Source organism: Periplaneta americana, chromosome 5 (assembly GCF_040183065.1).
Source record: "Periplaneta americana isolate PAMFEO1 chromosome 5, P.americana_PAMFEO1_priV1, whole genome shotgun sequence".
NCBI classification, from domain to species: Eukaryota; Metazoa; Arthropoda; class Insecta; order Blattodea; family Blattidae; genus Periplaneta; species Periplaneta americana.
The window spans coordinates 109,213,370-109,234,501 of record NC_091121.1 but is presented as its reverse complement, the minus strand read 5'-3'; the positions used below and the strand labels follow the sequence as shown (position 1 = coordinate 109,234,501).

Here is a 21,132-nt window from a genome sequence, read left to right as displayed (position 1 = left end):
GGTAACTTTATAGCGGCCGTGTGGTGGAAACAATGCGCAATAACTTTGCGCTGTGTTAGTTATGGCTGCGGAGTGAAAGACAGTGGCGTGGTCCGCTTCATTTCACTTTCATGCAGCCCCGAGACTCCCAGTACGGGGGGCCAAATTTCGTTATAAATTTTATCGAATGTAACTTTTGCCACATGGTCATTTGATCAATTCTAACTTCTGAATCGTGCGTGAAAGCTGCAGGCCATGGTCGTCGGCTTTATTTGTTGATCGTAGTCGTTTCATACTCGTTTTGATATTTTTGGTTTCTTAAAACAGTACTACGAAGTAATAGATCGCAGCCGCATTGCATGTTAGTACAAATTTAAAGGATAAACACTGAAGTGAGACATCCTAGTAAAATTTTAGGAGCTGTACATAGAACTTAAGACAACGGACATAAAAATGTATTAGAAATGAAGCGGTAATAAGGTGCCTGCCGAACTTGCGAAGGAGATACAGTAGGTGTTTTTTGAGACTTTCGCGATATTAAACGTGATGCGTAATTTTTGGGTATTTGCACCGTGCTAGATGAAAAAAAGATCAGCTTTTCAGAAGTAACTTCTCAGTTTAATTATCTGAAAAGACAAAGAATGGGGAATGTGTAAATTCGGTTCTTTAGCAAGGGCTATTTTCCAAAGCTGGAAACCGAACCAGCAGATATAAACTATTCATCTTTATTTGCCTTTCATGATGAAGGGACGAATACCTACGCGAAGGTTCGAAACAATAGATAAAACAAAATGCAGTGCAAAGACTTGAATTTCGCACCAGGAGATAATATAAGAAATTAATTTATACTATATTAACATAGGAATGAAACGAACTCGTAAAAAGGGGAAGATATAAATAAATTATAAAATTACAAGACTAATCTGTGAACGGGAATTTCAAGGTTTGTATGAGAATAGAAAAAACAGTGATTCAGGACAATGCACTATATAGAGGGTTTCATAATTACAGGTACACACTGCGGGGTTGAGTAAAAGACAGTGAAATAAGACAAAAAGTCCTAATAAACGGATACCAGCCATTTCCGAAATTTATGAGATTTTATTATGTCTCGCCAGTACAGGAGTTCTGGAGTAACATAAAATTCGATATGTACTGGAGGAAGAGAGCGTTATAACGTGTTCAATATGGCCACCGTTAATGAAAATATAGGTATCATTACGTTTCCTAATCGACAATAAAATTGTACGCGTTCGAATAAACCTGAAGCGTAGTAAGGCATTAATAACCATTAACACTGCATTTCCGGAGTTCGTTAAAATTATCAACAGAGCTGTACTATACAACATTTCAAATATCTCCAAACAATAAACCAAAAGTTTGAAGTCAGGGGACCTGTAAGGTCATGGATTTGGTAAGTTAAGCCATGGCATATATGCCTGTTGTCTAAGTTTATGCGTAAGAACTCTCGAACGTCAAAATGAAAGTGAGCAGGAGCTTTGTCATGTATGTACTACAGTAGCTACCTTTTCCAAAGGGGCATATCATCCAAAAGCTCGCATATGGAGATACGTACACCCATTAATATGTGTCAAGTACGAAATGAGCTTGAAAATGAACCAGATGTATTCGATTAGTGGTCACAGTAATGAGATCATATCTCGGAAACGGTTGGTTGGTTTCCTGACTATATTAATAGAATGTTTTGCCTAGTTTCATTGTACTCGAATCATTCCTGCTGCTTGTACCTATAATTATGAAACACCTTGTATAATTGTGTATGTGTGTGTGTGTGTGTGTGTGTGTGTGTGTGCGTAAACGGCGCATCTCTGGTGCTACATAGAATCCAAGATCATATATGTAGGATGTTTAAAAAGTATCCAATATTTTAGGAGGTGCTAGTATGCAACAAAACAAGAAAATAATGTCTAATAAACATGGGTCCTACAACAATACTTTCTGAGATCTGAACACTTGTTCATAGGAGGTGCTCAATGTGTCGTCCATTCATGGCAATGCATTCCTCTGCCCCTTGGCGTAAGGAATCACGCACTCTTTGAAATTTGTTTTAATACGTTAATAATTATTAATTATTAATACGTGATTATTCGCATATCATATCCGGTGTGGCTTAGTGGATAGAGCGTCAGCACGTAGAGCTGAAAACCCGGGTTCAAATCCCGGTGCCGGAGAGAATTTTTCTCCGTTCCACTCATGTTTCATCACAATTTGAGGTGTTAATCATTCGGCACAAGTTACTCTAATTTAAATACACAAATTTTATTCAGATGTCATATTGTGAGTATATTTTATATAGCGATTATAATATAATATATTGCGGAAATGTATTTATTATTCCTTCATATAGCGAGTTGTATGTAAAGTTGCTATTTTCCTCATCACTTTGTACTACAGCGTTTCGAATTATGGCTTTAGCTTCAAGGTTGGCAGCATATTTTATCTTTTATACCTGACCGTATTGTTTTAACTGTAACTTGTTATCATTATCGTTACATTTGTCATCGTTAGTATTGTGATTGTTGTAGTTATCATTTTGGCTCTGTGATTGCTGTATTTATCATTGAGTTCGCTGCACTTGCCGTTGCGATCGGCATAATTATCACAGTTATCGTTATCATTCCTTTGTGCTTCACTTCTGAAGAATGATGCTTACATTGACAACGTAAACTTTCATAACCCTTAGCGGAACTTCAGTTCACGGCTACTCGTACGTCTTCTATATTTAGGTTATCAGTATTTAGCTAAATAGAATGAGGTATGTTTAATGTTGTCTACAGGTAGTCAAGATATACGTCACACACAATTGCTTCAAAATCGTTTCGGCTGGTTTCGATTTTCTTAATTCTGTGAATGGTGACTACGTTGAGACTAGTTTTTTGCAATTACAAGTTCTTTGTAAAAATTGACTTTCGCAGGAGAACTTATAATTAGTTACATAATAACGAGATCATCTCGTTAACTATTGATACAATTTTTGGGCGTCAAGAGGATTACGTTATACGGAAGTGACATAGGTTCGTGGTGTAGCATTGAAACTGCTTTGCAATGAAACGACTGAACTGTGAAATTACAAATTGTAAATCACTTTCCGGTCCTCAGATAAAAATTATTTGCTTCCGGAACTGAAGTTTTCACTTCAGACGCATAAATTTCATCATTAAAGTTGTGTGTGTAAAAGTGATAATTTTAGAATGAGGAGCAGAAACGAGTGGTCTTGGGATAGAAAGAAATAATATCACTATAACTATGATAAACGTGTATGGAAGTATAAGACAAGTTTATCTGTGGCTTTATCTTTGGTCAGAAGGCAAAAGGAAGTAAGCGCCAAAAGGTGGATTTTCAGGTTATGGTTGATTCATATTTTGTAATATTTTATTCTTGTTTTGATGTTGGTACTCCCGAATTCCAGGTATGCATAGTTATGTCTACATTCCGATGTATTAAAGTTGTATGCAAAATGGAAAAATTCGTCTCGTCATATCTCAAAATGGAGGTTTTGGACCTACTTTCTTCTGGTTTCTGAGGTAATGGTAGCAACATGTCGCTTAGCGTTGCCAGATTTTCTAAATATTAAAGAGGGACATTTTACTGAAAATGATATACAAGCGACTTATAATAATAATAATAATAATAATAATAATAATAATAATAATAATAATAATAATAATAATAATATTGTATTTACATATTGTAGGATATATATATATATATATATATATATATATATATATATATATATATATATTATATTAAATTATAACAAATTAAATGATAAATATTCATTAAAATATTACTTTTCAATATTCTAATGAATATTTATCATTTAATTTGTTATAATTTACAATAGTGTGTTATTTAATAAAGAAAAGTAAAAATACATTTTCGTTTAATAACATTTAGATTAACATATCGGTAAAAGGGCTTATCCCACAAAATAATTTTTTTTCTCAAAAAAAAAACAAAAATTAAATTTTATCACATAGGCATAATGAGGGAACGTAAACATAATTATTGTCAAAAAACATATCTTCACGTTTTATAATTAAATTCTAACTAATTACAGCAGAAAAGTATATTTAAAGAAATGAGAATTAAGCCCTTTCATCTAAACACCATCGATATAAATATTAAAATACAAACTTAAAGTCGTATAAAAGTATTCTCTTAAAACTGCATAGGCCTACCCCCCCCCCCCAAGTCTGAACACGGTGCGTGGTGTATTTGTTTCGCATCGTGCGAGAAATTCAATTTCCACTGAAGAATGAGCGGAACACGGAAAAATTTCCTGAAAATCGGGAATGTCCCGCCATTTCGGGACATTTGGCAACACTACGTCACTGCAACATTGTTTAAAGTTTGATTTTTGTTCTCGCGTGTGATTTGAGTAAGGAGAATTCTTTGTACCTAATTTCAATTTCAACGATTTAAACCTTAATCTTGTATCGTCATATGTAAATGTATGGTGCTGGATGCATAGGGTTCACAATAATGTGGATGAGAAGGGCTAAAGAACCATCAGATTAATATGGTGATGCCGGTGCTTGAAGTTATGATGAATTTCAGTATTAAAACATAGTCTCGAAGCCTTAGGACTATTAAGGCTGGTCCACAATAAACCGAGAACGGAAATGACAACGAGAACGAGAACAAAAATATTGTTAAAATAAATGTATTTAAATGTGAGCATTCACAATTAACTTTCACGTTCCAATTTCCGGGAAGCTTCTCGTTAATTGTGAATGCACACATTTAAATACATTTATTTTAACAATATTTCCGCTCTCGTTCTCGTTGTCGTTTCCCTTCCCAGTTTATTGTGGTCCAGTCTTTACACTTCTGCGGCATAAATATTACATTGCCTTAGGTCCTTAGGAGACCCGGCGCGATGCTGACTTCATTAATTGTCTGTGAAATTTAAAAAACTCAACAATATGAAAGTCTGAACTTTTGTTGACTTCTCCAGTTTCTTTTCCAATAGGTGGCTTTTATCCGAGGAATCTGTTAATTTCCCGGCAGATTTGTGATGGAAGAGAGACACTGAGACGTTTTAATTCTTGGATCTCGTAGTTAAGGTTAGAAAATTCTTGCATCTCTGCTTTCTTTTGAGTTGAAATATATAAGATTAAACGTCTTCAATTTCGAGAGGTGAATTGTGCTACCGGAATAGTCATACTTGTCATGAGCTTCATGTATGCAAGTGTGTGATGCCGATTCGACAAGAACCGGTTCGTGTGTGGGGAAGCAAGGGGTGGCAATAATTTATATCTCACTTTGACACGTGACTCAGCACGTTGAGTAACATAGTGTCTGGGGATTGTTAATGAAAATGAAGTTAGTTTTCAAAGCATAAGAACCTAGAATAATGAAACAATTTTACTTTGTACGCCATGTTATTTATAAGTCATGTTATTATACGTGAATTTTGCTATTGGAATATTTTTGTTTGCGATCAGATTAATTTAATTTGGATTTGTTCTATGTTCTGTGTGTAACAGAAAAGGTCAAATTGATGATAATTTCTTGCATAGTGCTAAATAAGTGATCGAGAAAAATGTATATTGAAAATAATTGGGAATTTGGTACATAAATGAGAGATCAGTGTCAAAACAATGGAAAATACTTACCATAGCTTTACGCGTTCAAGTGATCAGTTTTTCATAAGATTAGCCTACTGATGATACCCTGTTCAATTTATATCCTTGTACTTTCCTAAAAGGAAACCCCCCTACATGTTAACACTGTTTTATTCGTTAAGTACTATCCATACAATTCTGATTTTTACTCTTATCATTAGAAACTAATAAGAAATGATTTAGCCCCTTGCAGTGTTTCAATAAAATGGACGGCTTTTTTTATAAATTAAATGAAAAGGTTAACACGTGTCGTTATTTCCTGCCATTAGGAGATCTCTGTATTGCTGCAGTTACAAAGGGACGGAATGCTGCTATTCAGACCCGAGTTCGTGTGTGTTCGTAGGTAGGGTTGCCAACTCTGATAAATAAAATTACCGGCCATTTTACAGAAGCAAGTTTGGATGAGTGTAATATATAATATACTAAATACAGAATCTGCTATATGATAAAAAAACAATCTTCCTTCAGTTTTAAAAAATGCACGTTTTAATTTTGTATTTGGAACTTGAAACCCAGTCTTAAGAACTTCTTTTTCTTTCCCTATAAATCGATGAAATTCTACACAACTAAATGTAAGACTTTTCATAGTACAAAGTTTAGCGTTTACTATTTCTACAGTTAAACGATTCCTCCCATTATTCTACAAGATATTCATGATTCTGAATGCACGCTCTACAAAAGAATTGCTGTCAGGAATAGCAAAGACATGTTGAACTACCATTCTTATTTGTGGAGATTTCTCTGAGGCATTCCCATCCTGAAAATATTTACACTGTTTTATAAAACTTGTCAAATGTGCCTCTCACAAAGGAAGAATCCGTAACATTTAACAAGCACAGTTCATCATACATATATCTTCATCTAGTTCCAGCCCTAGTTCTTGTTAAAAGCGTACCGGTAACTAATTATTAGAGACCGTATTTTGTCCCAGGAGGCCACAAGTTTAGTATCACTGGAGTTTTTCTGTAGCGGATGAGTGCGTGCATGTAGCAAGCGAAGTATTTGTCTGCTGTCGCGACTCCTGTTTGGTCAAGTTGGACAGAACAAACCATAGAACATTTTAACAATTTCACTAATATTTATAATTTATATTATTTAAATTCTGTATACAGAATACGCTATTCTTATTACTATTTGGACTATTATAAAGAATGTAGGTCTACATTGATGAAACATTATTTACACTATTACGAGTATATACGTACAGTGTTGTGTATTGTAATGAAAGATATTTTATATCCTACTTATTTTGTAAATAGTGTGTAATAATGTATAAAGGGGCTTCAGACACTGACTACAGTACTTTCAAAAGCCGAATGCCAAAAAGAATACTTTTCGTTTCTAGAACATGTTTCTTTTTCTTTCAAATATATCTTTTGTGGAATATGATTTTTATTTTTATAATACCACTATCAATTGTCCTTCACTATGAAATACCATTTCTTTGATACAAATTGTCTCATTTAACATTAAATTGTAATTGTTTAACTCTCGGAATTGCATGTAACTAAACAAATCCATATTTTGCTGTAATTATTAGGCCTATTATTATTATTATTAGTATTATTATTATTGGTATTATTAGTATTATTATTATGTTATTATTATTATGTTATTATTATTATTATTATTATTATTATTATTATTATTATTATTATTATTTGGTTATTTAGTTATTTTTTATGTTGCTGTTATTTATATTTGCTATGTATTTTTATACTGGTTGAGTGGAAGAGAAGCCCTTGTGACCAGTAAAAATAAATGAATTAAATTAATGAACAAATAATTTAAATTGTAGGAAACATCATCGTAGTATATCAGTCTTTATCACTGCAATGTATTGTAAGTAGTACGAGGTGTAGTTTTGAATCATGAATAGACCGTAAACTTCAGCACAAACACCGTGGCACGCGTCAAATATGACGTAACGTCAATATAATCTGTGAACAGCCAGCCTTATTTCCGTACGCCCTGAAGCAAAATACAATCCCTACTAATTATTTTTAGTGCAACAACTCTCAATAGAGTATCGGAGATCGGCACGGCGACTCTTTTCCGACAGCCAGCCCCGGTGCCTTCACACGTTGGCGAATTCAACGTGGGTATTGTACCCTCTTGGAACATAATGATGTTGGTACAATTCTTCAAATAAGGTGACATGAACTCCTCATTGCCTTGCTTGAATTTCTTGTTGTAATTAATATTTTGATAAGATTGCAATAAACACCCGTACAAAATATGCAACGTTTTAGAGACCAACGTAGGCATGACGGTATTGAGAAAATACGGCAGGAAGTGCATTCCTGTTCACTAACAAGTTCTTAAACAAAGGAGATAGAAACTCATTCAGTGAACACAATTTCACACGAAGTCATGAGTTCGGAGTTTTCTTGTCTGTGGTAAATTCTTCAAGGCCCTTATACAGTTTTCTTCGCACTTTTTATTAAGCATACTGTAATTTTCTGTCTACAGAATGTCTTAACAATAGGCTCAAATCGTAAAGGATATGCTTTTGGACAAATTTAACGCCGTTACATACTTAAAGTAACCTTTAATTTTAATGTAATTATGTATTTTTGTGCAAAATCGGATAATTCTTATGTAATTACTTGTTAAGTAATACGAAAAACTTTACATAAGTTATTCTGAGCCTTTATTTCGAAAACTGGAATATATACTGTAATTACGACGATAACCATCAGGGAAGCGGTTCTTGCTGGCCTTGAACTTGGTAATGCAAGTTATTATTGACACATTCAAGTTCTCTTACGAGATGTTAATTTGTATTTAGTTATGCATATCATATGGAACTGGACACCTTGCACCATTTTCTCCTGGCTAGTTGCCTCATAAGTGGTACCTTGTTGGTATCGCTTGTGAAGTTCAGACCTGTCTTCGGACAGTTGACTAAACAAACAAAATCATACAGTTATGTTGAATGATTTCATTAATACAATCTGAAACTTTATTCCATCATGTTTGTGAATTTTTTTTGTATGTGTAAGTATATGTATATAGCCTACAGAATTATTCAACATAGCTTTGGATTTTTTGTCTTCAAAACCATGAAGTATTGAGAAATACTTCTACAGGTGGTAGTTACAAAATCGGTGTTGATATATACGTGGTGACATTGATGATTAAATGTACAGAGTGTCCCAAAACTCTCCATACATAGGACATGTAAGTTCAAAATAAAAATGTCACGCAGTGTGCTCAATATGACCAATCTGCTCCCCAGATCTCACACACCTTGATTTTTTCCTCTGAGTTCATCTTAAGTTGCAGGCCTACCAGGAGGAAATCCGAGATTCTCAACATCTCAAAAGTGTCGGGAGAAAACAGGGAATGTCAGGAAACATGATTATAGAGAAAAACAAGTTTTAATACCTGAAAATTCCTGGTTTTTAATCAGTTTACCAAATGTTTATGTTTAACGTCACTTTTAATGTTTTTTTTTTTTTTTTTCCTGTGATTGGACAGTTCTGTAGTTCTTGCCATCTATAGAATGCGCAGTATACTATAAAATCTCTAAAAATTGACATTTCTTGATCTCCCCCAACACTCTTAATTTGCAAGCCCTTATCGTCGATACCTGTCATGTGACGACGGACATGTTGCAGCTTTTACATCGTAACAGTTTCAAACAAATTCACCGATCTGTGCCTGAGTCTCAAAAGTCGTTATATTAAGCACATAATGTGACATTTCTATTTTGAACTGATATTCCCTATGTATGCAGACTTTTGGAACATCCTGTAGAGCATAGTTGTCCAAACGCTTATGGAACCAGGAGATACTGCATGTCAAGGATGCTCTGCTAAGGTCAATAATTTTTCATATAAAATAGGAAAAACGACCTTAAAGAATATGCGCTGCGGGTTGCTTACGCCAGGGGTTACCTCGTACGAGTTACAATAATTGGACATCTATGCTGTACAGTATTAAAGATCAATCTTCATTAACTACGTTAATTGCTTCTAGTAAAACAAAAGATCTCTCTGTAACACAATAAAACAAATATCTCTGTTGTAACAGTGCTTAAAGTGGGCCTATACGAGCTGGTACGCATACGAAACTTGGAAAACGAATCGGTGTGGTATATCGTTAATAAGACTAATGAAACCTGAATTTAATTATCCTTATATAAGGTTATAATCGATCCCAAACAATTTATTTTATTTAGTTTACATTTAATAACCTATTGTGATTACAATAGAAGCTCATTTATACTGTATACTAATTTTATGAAATTCTTCTGAATTTTTCATATAAAGAGTCAACAATTGCCTTATGTTAGATCTATTCCATCTTGAACTCATTTTTTTTGTAAATGATTGCTGATTCTCTTGAAATAAATGTCGCCACACTTCTTGTGTTCACTCATATTGGTTGCATATCATCACCTCAAATAAAGCCACTTTAAGCACCTCTTTGTTACAAAAGGGATTAAAAAAATATCCCGAGAAAATAGTTTCCATATCACATATCGATCACGCTCTAATGTTCATTCTTTACAATAGCACACAGTGGAACTAGACTTCAATGGAACGTGCATTCGAACCAAATGTTCGAAAGTACTTCTTTATACTATTCTGCATCGCCTGGCTCCCCCGCGGGAAAACCGAGAAACCAAAGGCAGGGCCTTTAATGTAATAGATCCACATACGAGTACTTCCGTTATTGCATCCTTCATGTTTTCTATTGTACTGTGCTCAGTTACAAAAACACGTTCTTTCAAATATTCTCACAAGAAGAAACGTAATGACGTCAGGAGGGGGAAACACGCAGTTAAAGACTCAGGTTCTCACTAGCCACTTTGCTCGTTAAAGTTTTCATGATCTTCTTTTCTAATATTCATAGTCTAGCGCAATATAAAGGCTGGTCTACAATAAACTTGGAACGGAAACGACAATGAGAACGGAAAATTTGTTAAAATACATATTTTTAAATGTGATCACTCAATTAACGAGAAGCTTACCGGAGTTCGGGAATGGGAACGTGAAGGTTGGCGAACTTTTAACTTTGCCGTTCTCGTTTCCGATCACAGCCTACTAGATTCATTTTGTTGTCATCAAAAAGCTATTTGGTCGCATATTTTGTAGCAATGAGACCGTGACATAATTTCTTCTTCGTGCATTGTTCGTAACTAACCCAGAAATTCTGTGAAATCACTTTCAATATGTGACCAGACTACAGGTGAATTTAATTCTTAAATATTCCGTGCCATAAATTTGAAGTTGTGTTCATGTTGCCTGGCTTATACTCATGAGAGAACGCCATTAATTAATTATATACCGTTATCGATATATATATATATATATATATATATATATATATATATATATATATATATCGATATGTGTAGTAGTTTCCGTACTCAGTTTGTAAAAAAAAATAACACTCATACTGTATGGAATGAAATGAAGCTTTCGGGAGGAAGCACTGTGACCGAGCACTGCGATCGTTTACGATTTATTGCACTAACCCTCAATCTAGGCTCATTCTTAAATCCACACTGGCCGACTACACTAAAGTTCACTGCGTACCCAGGTTTCGAGCAAGCCACCCCACTCGTCCCTAGGGCAGCCCCCTCCGTGGGTGGCCAACCGGCATTCGGGGAATGCTATGGAATGATGATGAAATGGAGAAATGTTGACGGAATGATGTAGACGGCCAATATGGGAAACGGGAGAACCCCGAGAAAATCACCAACTGCGATCTTGTTCGTTACAAGTGTCACTATGGATTTTTCAATAAAAAATCCTGGACTTAACCGGAATTCGAACCCGGACCGCCTGCTTGACAGACTGATAGTCTGACCACTCAGCCACAGCAGGGGACAGGCATACTGTACATCTGTAACTTACTGTAATGGAGCCTGGTTCCCTAATCTAGATGACACTGAGGGAATTTTCGCTTCCACATGAATATTACCGCAAATTACAGTTAAATGGAAAAAAGAGTATCAGTGCATAGTCATTCTCATTAACTACTAAGGTACTCAGTTTCGAAAGTTTTCGTAACAGGGCTCCATTTATGTGCCATTTTATCCTTATAAAATGCTACAATGCAGACGTTATCTGCTGAACTGGCGATAGAAAGTTTATTCAAATTGTATTGTAATTCTTGTGTAATAGCAATTACAAAGTTTCAAGGAAAGCATAAGTTCCCATTTTAAAACTTTTATAACCGTTGCAATCCTACATAATTTAGTAGGGCCCACAAATCCATAGTTTGTTTTCGCAATACCGCATTTAAATACGTAAATTGAGATCACCGGCGTAGCTCTGTTGGCTAAGGCGTTTGCCTGCCGATCCGGAGTTGCGTTCGGGCCCCCTTGGGCTGATTACCTGATTTGTTTTTTTCCCGAGGTTTTCCCCAACCGTAAGCCAAATGTCAGGTAATCTATGGCGAATCCTCGGCTTCATCTCGCCAAATACCATCTCGCTATCACCAATCCCATCGACACTAAATAACCTCATAGTTGATACAGCGTCGTTAAATAACCAAGTAAAAAAATACGTAAATTGATTATGTAATTAATCCCATTTCCTCATAGTAAATGGTTTTCCCGAAAGAAATTCAAACTGCTTTGTTTTACAGTGTGATCCGTTTGGATAATATTAATTTATTATTATAAAGCTATTGTGATAGTAGAAAAAATTTCTTGCTGGTTAAATTATGATTAAAAGATGGGAGTTTCCATATATAATAATCAACAATGCATAATATGAAAGGACAAATGAAAATCGTAGATGAATAAATTGGCTACTACAAATCAACAGCGGGGACAATGTGTTCTTTGGTATGCTAAATTTGAGAGTTTTAAAAGAGTTCAAAGGGAATTTCGACTTGAGTGTGGTGTGCACCTAAATACGATTTCGTAATGTTGTGATATCGAACATTTGTAGAAAACAGGTTCTGTGTTAAAAAAAAAAGCAAGCAGGAGGTCGCAGGCGAAACCCAGTACGAGAAGCAGCTATCTCTTGGCTTGGTCCTCAAACTCCCCGGACCTAACCCCTCCTGACTTCTTCGTGTAGGGTTTTGTTAATGACATTGACTATTCACACAAATCCAGGGACATTGATGATCTGAGAGTAAAAATTACTCATCCTTTTCAAAAAAATCACCCCTCTTATGTTACAACGGACATGAGCTGCATTACATCACCGTTATGAGTTGTGCAGGATGCGCAATGGGGGTCATGTTGAGCTCTGAGGAATCTCCAATCTTTCAGTGTCGTATGCACAAAGTTTCAACAAATAAAGTTCAGTAATGTATACGGTGTTTTAATTGTATCCATATCCAAACGGATCACCCTGTATTAATATTTGTGTATGCGTCTGTTTGACCATTGTATACTTTTCTAACGAGGGCAATCCGGAAAGGATTCACTCACTTATGCCCATATTTGGCCTATGTGTGCCCTATGAGATGGTTTTTAAAGTCAGGTGGTCACTAGTTGGCATTCGTGAATCCGATGCTGAAAGACAGGCCAACCTGCCTCAGCCCTGCAGGGCAAGATTCTTATCCAGGCGAGACCATAAACATTCAGCAACGTATAGTATGCCTATATCAGCATCGGAAACATGTACTCCTCCTAACACTTAGGCCCAGCTCAGTCTATTTTTAATTGTTGTTATAGATGGAATGAGGGGGAGATACATTGTGTTGGTGGAATGAAAGATGGAAACGGAAGTACAGTATATCGAGAAAAATCTCTACGTCGTACAGTGTGCAATTTTCCCAGTCTAGATGGACAAAAATCAAATGTTGACTTATTTAGTTAGGCATAGATGAATATGAATTCATGTTCTTTAACACTTGAGCCGTTCAGAACAGAAGTGGTGTAAGTCAGTATTGACTTACACCACTTTTGCTCTGAACGGAGCATATAAACTAGGCTAATGATTCGGTCGTTATTATACAAATTTAAATGACATGAATATATATATATATATATATATATATATATATATATATATTGCCTATAAATGTATATACGAAGAACAGAGAGATTGAGAGAGAGAGAGAAAACAAAACAAAGAGAAAGTAGGAATTGCATTTTGTATATTAAATTGTAAATAAATTTGAATTTGAATTTTGAAAAAAAAAATTATTTGAGCCGTTCAGAGCAAAAGTGGTGTAAGTCAATTGTAAGTCAAAATTGACTTACACCACTTCTGTTCCGAACAGCTCATTTGAAAAATGTTGTGAGAAATAGATTTTACTGTTTTATCAGCGGCAAACTATGTTTACAAGGGTATGAACAATGAGTTCTTCCTAACACTTCTCGCTCCTGTTCAGCCGTAGACAGAGAGGCTTACTGTGTGTGTGAAAAAGAGCCAATTGTTAGTGATTTATTGTGTTGAGACATGGAATCTGTTCAGATAGTTATGTTCTTACTAATGTAACTTCAATTACAAGTTTGTAAAATATTTTTCTTCTTACAGAAGGGCTTAAACATTACAATTAAAAATATATATATTATTTTAAAGTTCTCCAAATATAATGTGAGTTTTGATATAGTCGGTCACGTCCGGTTGCAACAATTCTTTTGCCATTTAATACAACATCATTGAGAGTGTTGAATCCCTGTTTTAAAGTTTGCGCGTTCTTGAGCATTTATCAGTACCGTAATTAATTTTTTTCAGAGGTCATACGGTAACTGTTCAATGTTTGGCTTAGGAATCCTGGAATAAGGAAGTTTCTAATCACTTGTGAGTGTTTTAGGTCAGAAAAATTATTCGCATGACATCGAACATCAGGTTAAAAATACATTGGACACATTTTATCTAACCTTAACAAACGCACAGTCAATCAGAACGCAAACCACTAGCTGGACAAAATTAATAACTTCTCTGTATTTCAACGGGTTGTTATAAAACTTTGTACATGCCTTGCAGGTGGCACACATGTTTTGTGTACAAATTCTGATTACGTTTTCACTGGAAAAATTACCCCTTTATAGCGGGTGCATTTAAACATAATAACTTTTCTCCTATCTAACAGATTTTTATTAAACTTTATACAGAAATTATAAGTGGGATATTTTATTTTTTGTCTACAAAGTCTGATTGTTTCATAAGAGGAACTTCCCCTTTATAGTGGTGCATTTAGACAAAATTAATAACTTCTCTTCTATATAATAAGCTTATATTTTTATGAAACTTTGTACAACAATTAGGCCTACAGGTAGCATACAGATGTAATCAGAATTTGTACATAAAATATATGCTACCTGTAACTCCTGTACAAAGTTTCGTAAAAATCTGTTATGTAGTAGGAGAGAAGTTAATTTTGCGTAAATACACTCCCTGTAAAGGGGTAGTTCCTCTTATAGAACCGTAAATATAGTTTGTACACAAAAAATATATTCTACCTGTAACTGCCGTACAGTGTTTTATAAAAATCTGTTAGATAGGAGAGAAGTTATTATTTTAGTCTAAATACACCCCCTATTAAGGGGTACAAACGTAGTCAGAGTTTGTACACAAAAAATATGTGCTATTTACAAGGTCTGTTCAAAGTTTCAAAACAATCCATTAGAATGCAGAGAAGCTGTTAATTTTGTCCAGCTAGATTTGCGTTATTGCACACTGCCCGTCGTGTGCTTTGTCTATAGGTCAGCGATCGAACCTGGTTCTCCTGCATGGAAGACCAGTGTACTAGCACGGAGCCACAGATGCTACTTGACACTGTACGGAGGTCGCAGCTGTGATTTCGAATCCGTCCAGGGCCGTGCCGTAATGACGCTGCGTGATGGGAGTTAAAGTATCCGTCAAAGTTTAAAGTCTAAATGTTTATGGTTTGGTGAAATCCCATGAGAATATGAAAGCTCTCGACGGAAAAAAGAAGAGTTACCCAAATTCGGTTAACTTTAAATTACAGGTGCGTTTTGGATGGATTTGTTTTTATTGATTTCGAGATATGAAAATCAGTAATGTTTGTTCCATTCCCTAGCCAGAATTTTTACCAGTATAAAAATATTTACGTATATATGTGGTGGATATAATAAAAATAAATTGAGGCAAGGCCTCTGAAACTGGGTCGTGATAATTTGCATCTTAAATTAACCCGTTATTCCGAGAGCCGAAGTTTGCTCTTTACCTGACGAGGTTAGGAACAGTGGGTTTCCGTATCAGGTGTTCCGAAGCACCTATGAAAGGTATATCTGTCAGCATACTTCCAGAATTTACGGTGCGAACCTTTCGCCAACTGATTGCGTGTATAACGCGTACAGCTATAAAAACTGTAGCACCGAGCCGGTGCAGTAGTTCATGTTATTGGGATCATAGCTGCTCGAACTCTGCCATACGTTCAGGTTCCGCTCGGCTGAGCTCATTCTACGGTGTGCTGCACCCAGAGGCAGATTCTAGCACTCATTCGTTATACGGTGAAATTTGTGCTTATTGCGTAGGGTTGTACACAAATATACATGAATGTGTAAAGTAGACTCTTTTGTGGTTTTCCAGCCTAGATATGCTACGCTACAGTATTTTTTTTCCTCCGAAAACCACAATTATTATCTCATTGTTTGAAAGGCACGTATGCGGTGTTCGCTAGTGGGCATGACAATCATATTCCAACCATCAGCTTCCCCCAGGAGAAATAAAGAATGTGTATTACAGATTTATGAAACGAATGGAATACGTCCAGTATTTTTAACAATGCACAGCTCTTGATTCATTAAACAAATGGATAAGAATTTATGTTATATGTTGACGAAATTTCCACAGTGAATAGTAAGTTTAATCAATAATCGTGTAGGAGTTTAGTTTTTATAAAATAACTTAACGCTAGTCTATTAACCGTTCTGAAGCACGCTCAAATTTAGTGAATGTGATATGGGACGAAGAAATCGATTTCAGATTTGTTTTTATTTGATTCATAAGAATTCACTCTGCACGGCGGTCTAGTGGTTAAAGCGCTGGACTTATAATCCTGTGGATCCGGGTTCGATTCCCGGTGTACCTCCGATTTATAATTTGTGTTGGCAAGCTCGTGGTACAGCTAACACAGGGTTTTCTCCGAGAATTCCGGATTCGCTATGGTATCACAACAAACCTTCATCATCTCATCTCATTGCGGGTGTAACGTAGACCAGCCTCCTAGGCAGACCCTGGACAACGATTGTCGGTAAATTGGTCTACATAACTGGCTTCATATGGGTCATTGACAAACAGTCAAGTACCCGCCATTGCTTAAAAATACATTAGCGGTTTTTATTTTCTTCCCATTGAAAGGGCTGAGTATGGTCCTGGGATGTTCTGAAAGTACAAATTTTGTCTTTCTCATCTCCCGTCTCTTACACAGAAATACATCGTATTTTCATAAGAGTCGCATTTCGGTGAGATTGTTGTTTTATATTGTTAATAGTCTATATTGACATCATTACAATAATACTATTTGTATGAATAAAATTTAAGGTACGTGAAATTTAATTCATACTTTTTCATATTGTATGTTTGTGACGCTCTACAGCGTTTCAGTCGTGGCGTATCGCTAAAGCCAGGAAGTCGCGGGTTCGTTTTCCGTTTGGGTAATGGATTTTCTCGATTGATTTAATCCAGCCCTGGGTATAAGAGGGGAAGTGAAAGAGACGTATAAACCCACGCCTATGTCCTTTTTTGCTTACACAGTTCTACAGGGTGTTTCAAAAATACGGGGCATAAATTCAGGTATGTATTTCCCACATGTAGACAATCAAAATAGTTCATTACAACATGTGTCCGGAAATGCTTTATTTCCGAGTTATGGCCTTCACAACATTGAAATTCACCGGAACGTTTTTCTTTCCGCAGGTCGTTGCCGTCAAAGGAGACATTAAGAGGGCACACTGACAGTTCATTCCGAGGCGAAGGTTACATTCAGTGTTGTGTAGGCGTTAGACTGTGCGACATGTATTCAAATCAAGAGCTGGCAGAGATACACTTCATGTACGGTAAGGCGGACGGCAATGCTGCGCTGGCTCGTCGTTTGTACCAGGAGAGGTACCCACAGCGACAATGTCCAGGTCGGAAGACATTTGTACGTCTCCATTACCGTCTATGCGAGTATGGAAAATTTAACTCTCCTGGTTTGAGAAGGGGACGACCAAGATCTACAACTCCAGAAGTACAGGAGGAGATTCTGGAGGCTGTGAACATGACTCCTTCTATCAGCACACGAAGGGTAGCGTTGCAAGTCAATGTTCCTCATACAACTGTCTGGAGACTGTTGAAAGAGTATCAATTGTATCCTTATCATTTGCAACGTGTACAGGCCCTGTCACCAGCAGATTACCCTGAACGAGTTAAGTTCTGTCAGTGGTTCTTGCAGCAGTGTGGTGTAAATCCGAACTTAGTATTATTTACAGATGAAGCACAGTTCACACGAGATGGCATAACAAATTTCCACAATCAGCATGTATGGGCGTATGAAAACCCACGTGCAACTGTTCCATCTCACCACCAGGTGCGGTTCTCCCTCAACATGTGGGCCGGTATCATTGGTGATCGATTAGTTGGACCCCATGTACTTGTAAACAGACTTACGGGGCAGGCGTACACAAACTTCCTGGAAAACACCATACCTCATGTTTTAGAAGACACTCCACTGATCAATCGTCAACACATTCACTTCTTGCATGATGGCGCTCCTGCACACTTCAGTCGTACGGCTCGCCGGTACTTGGATTGAAGGTTTCCTGATCGATGGATAGGTAGAGGTGGCCCAATTGCTTGACATCCATGCTCACCTGATCTTAACCCTCTCGATTTCTACTTGTGGGGCCATTTAAAATCATTGGTTTATTCGTCTCCGGTGCCTGATTTGGAATCCCTTCGGAATCCAATTGTGACATGTTCTGAAGACATACGCAATACTCCTGGAGTTTGGGATCGTGTTCGCAGGTCAATGAGATATCGATGTGAGGTCTGTATTCAAGCAGGAGGTGGACATTTTGAACATCTTCTGTAATGACAACGACCTGCGGAAAGAAAAACGTTCCGGTGAATTTCAATGTTGTGAAGGCCATAACTCGGAAATGAAGCATTTCCGGACACATGTTGTAATGAACTATTTTGGTTGTCTACATGTGGGAAATACATACCTGAAATTATGCCCCGTATTTTTAAACACCCTGTATAAACGCGCGCAGTAAGGCTCTGTGCATCTGTGGTGGATTTTAGGTGACCAGCGAGAGCCGTTGTTTCGCAAAAGCTATGATGCCAGCATTGTACAACCCGTCACTGACCTTAACCGGTTAATTACCGGTTATTTTTGCTTGCCGGTTTAACCTGATAACCGGTTATTTTCCTCAATAAACGAACGACTGGTTATTTTCCTCAATAACCTGACGACTGGTTATTTTTAAAAATAAACACTGAATCAAATATATTTTAAGCTTATCTCAAATTTAACATCAGTCGAACATAGTTTCTTTTATTATTCTGTACTCTATGTAATATACTCTGTATAAAAATTTTCCCGTAGGCCGTAGATATGATGAGGATTACTGCTTTACTTAATCTCTCCATAGATCGCAAAATGAAATTCAACTTCGATTTAATGTCAATAACCTATGTCTATCTTAATCGCGGACTTTCTCTGATTGACTTATATTATAATATCTGCGGGTATTGGAGCATTTGAAACGGCGAGAAATTTTGACTTCAGTATTTATTGGTTATACTCGTAGCAAAATAGATTGCCCGTGGGAATGCGTCTTAATCAAGATTATTATTGTAATAATTATGGAATTTGTGTTATTTTTTATTTATCTTACTTACGATGCTAATGCGAGTGAAATAATTAACTAAATGCAATTTCATAGCCTCTTATTATTTTTTTTTTAATTTTAAGGATGTCATTGATGATCTTCAGCACAATGACGTTATTTCAAGAATATTCTGGTTGATTTACAGTTGAATGCAAATTGTTGTTTGATTTCTATTGTAAATAACCTCATTTTGTTTTCCAGACTAATTTGCTGACTTTAAATAACCGAAAAATAACCGATTATCTTAATTACAATGACGTTCTTTCAACTATATTCTGGTTGGTTTACAGTTGACTACTAATTGTTATTTGATTTCTATTGTAAATATCTCATTTTGTTTTCCAGACTAATTTGCCGACTTTAAATAACTGAAAAATAACCGGTTAACCGGTTATTCTTGATCGGTTAATTTCCTTCAGGTTAAATTAATTTTAAAGTAACCGGTTAACCGATAACTGGTTAACCGATAACCGGTTATTTTCGAATAACCTCCCTTCCCTATGATTCTCTAGCAGAAATGGGTACCATGGATATTCCTTTGAGGGGTAAAGGCTGTCGACATATGAAGAGTCCACTGCAAGAATGATGGATGTCACTTTCTTGTCGAAAATGAACCAAGACTGTCAATGCAAGCTTAAGACATATAGAATGTACATAGAGAGTTATATGGCATTAACACTGATAGTCATTGTCCAGTAATGATCGGAAAATCACAGTTAAGCTTTGAGCACTAAGAATTTCAAACTATCAATTGCTTCTCCTGAAAAATGTATTCCAAATGACATCCATCATTCTTGCAGTGGACTCTTCATATAGGACTGAATCCCTACCACCTATACTGCCGGTCGTCTGTATAGGTGGGAGCCTTAACCTTCCGCTACCGTGCGGGCCTCCATGACCTGTGATGGGACGACTTTACCCTTTTACTTAATTTTGTAACGCGCAATATATCAAATTGTGAAAAGTTGCTGAAAACCTCCTATTTTAAATTAATGGATACATAGTGTGAACGTTAATAAAAACCGTTGGATTGAAGCTTTCGTTTTTGTTTAAAGAGTGTAACATACCCAGTGCAGTTTTAAGTGAGAATTATTGTGCTTGTTAAAATATGCGTTGAGTGAGTTTGTATTCACCCGGGAATGAGTACGGAGATGCAATCTCGAGTCCTGGTTTGAATGTCTACAAGTTTCGTAGTGATTACGATCTGACAACGTACCCGTTCAGGCGAGACGCAGGTCAAAAAAATAATTCTCAGGGTGCCAACCGAAGCTCTGTTTTGTTTAGCTAAAATGGTCTGTCGGAAGACAGGACGGCGGTGTTAACGAACGCGAATAAACCAACTGAGGTGATTGACGGTGATGGTTCACACATCCTGTGACGATGAGTCGGGCCGCTGCAGTAGCAGAGGAGGGGACGATAGACCGGGAAACGGGTTCTCGACGAGAAGACGACGACGAGGACGAAGTGGTTCTTCCAGGTTTGGCGGCCGCCCCGGAAGCGGCAGGTAACGGTGATGCAGTCAATGTCCCTCCTGCTGACCGCGGCCCCCATTCGACTCGCTCTCGTACGCAGCGATCGCCGGTTTCTTGCTAATCCAGGTTACGTGCGTCTACCAGCACGCGAACGTAATGGACGGCAGGTTTTCAGTTCCTTCGGCGACTGCAATTTGCTTAGTTTAAAGTTTATTTAAAATAAATAAATTACAATATGATCTGTCTATACGTATCTAATATG

General features: G+C 36.6%; 1 protein-coding gene across 5 annotated transcripts in view; it reads left to right on the top strand.

Moving 5' to 3' along the window:
* Positions 1 to 21,132, top strand: part of LOC138700074 (band 4.1-like protein 4) — a 1,160,862-nt gene that overhangs the window by 37,862 nt on the left and 1,101,868 nt on the right. The window lies entirely within an intron of this gene.